Genomic DNA, 284 nt, shown 5'->3' with positions numbered 1-284 from the left:
CCCCCCAGGGGAGCCCGGCGGAGCCCTCCGGGAGCACCGACATTTTGAATGCGTGTGTTGCGGGGCAGGTTTTGGTGAGTCGTGGTGAGAAATCTTCCTTTCTCTCTCGCTTTTTTTCTCTTTCCTTTTTTCTCATTTTTTTTATTCTCCCACTCCTGAACAGTATAACAGTCCTCACAAATAAATGCAGCAGCTTTCCTCTCCTCGCTTTTTTTTTTCCCCCTAAGGAAATTTCAGCACTTTAGTAAGTAGATAATAACGTATGGCTGGTCCTGGCGGGCCCA

Source organism: Mesitornis unicolor, unplaced genomic scaffold (assembly GCF_000695765.1).
Source record: "Mesitornis unicolor isolate BGI_N332 unplaced genomic scaffold, ASM69576v1 scaffold45990, whole genome shotgun sequence".
Classification (NCBI taxonomy): domain Eukaryota; kingdom Metazoa; phylum Chordata; class Aves; order Mesitornithiformes; family Mesitornithidae; genus Mesitornis; species Mesitornis unicolor.
The sequence above is the reverse complement of the archived record's forward strand: the minus strand, read 5'-3'. Positions refer to the sequence as shown.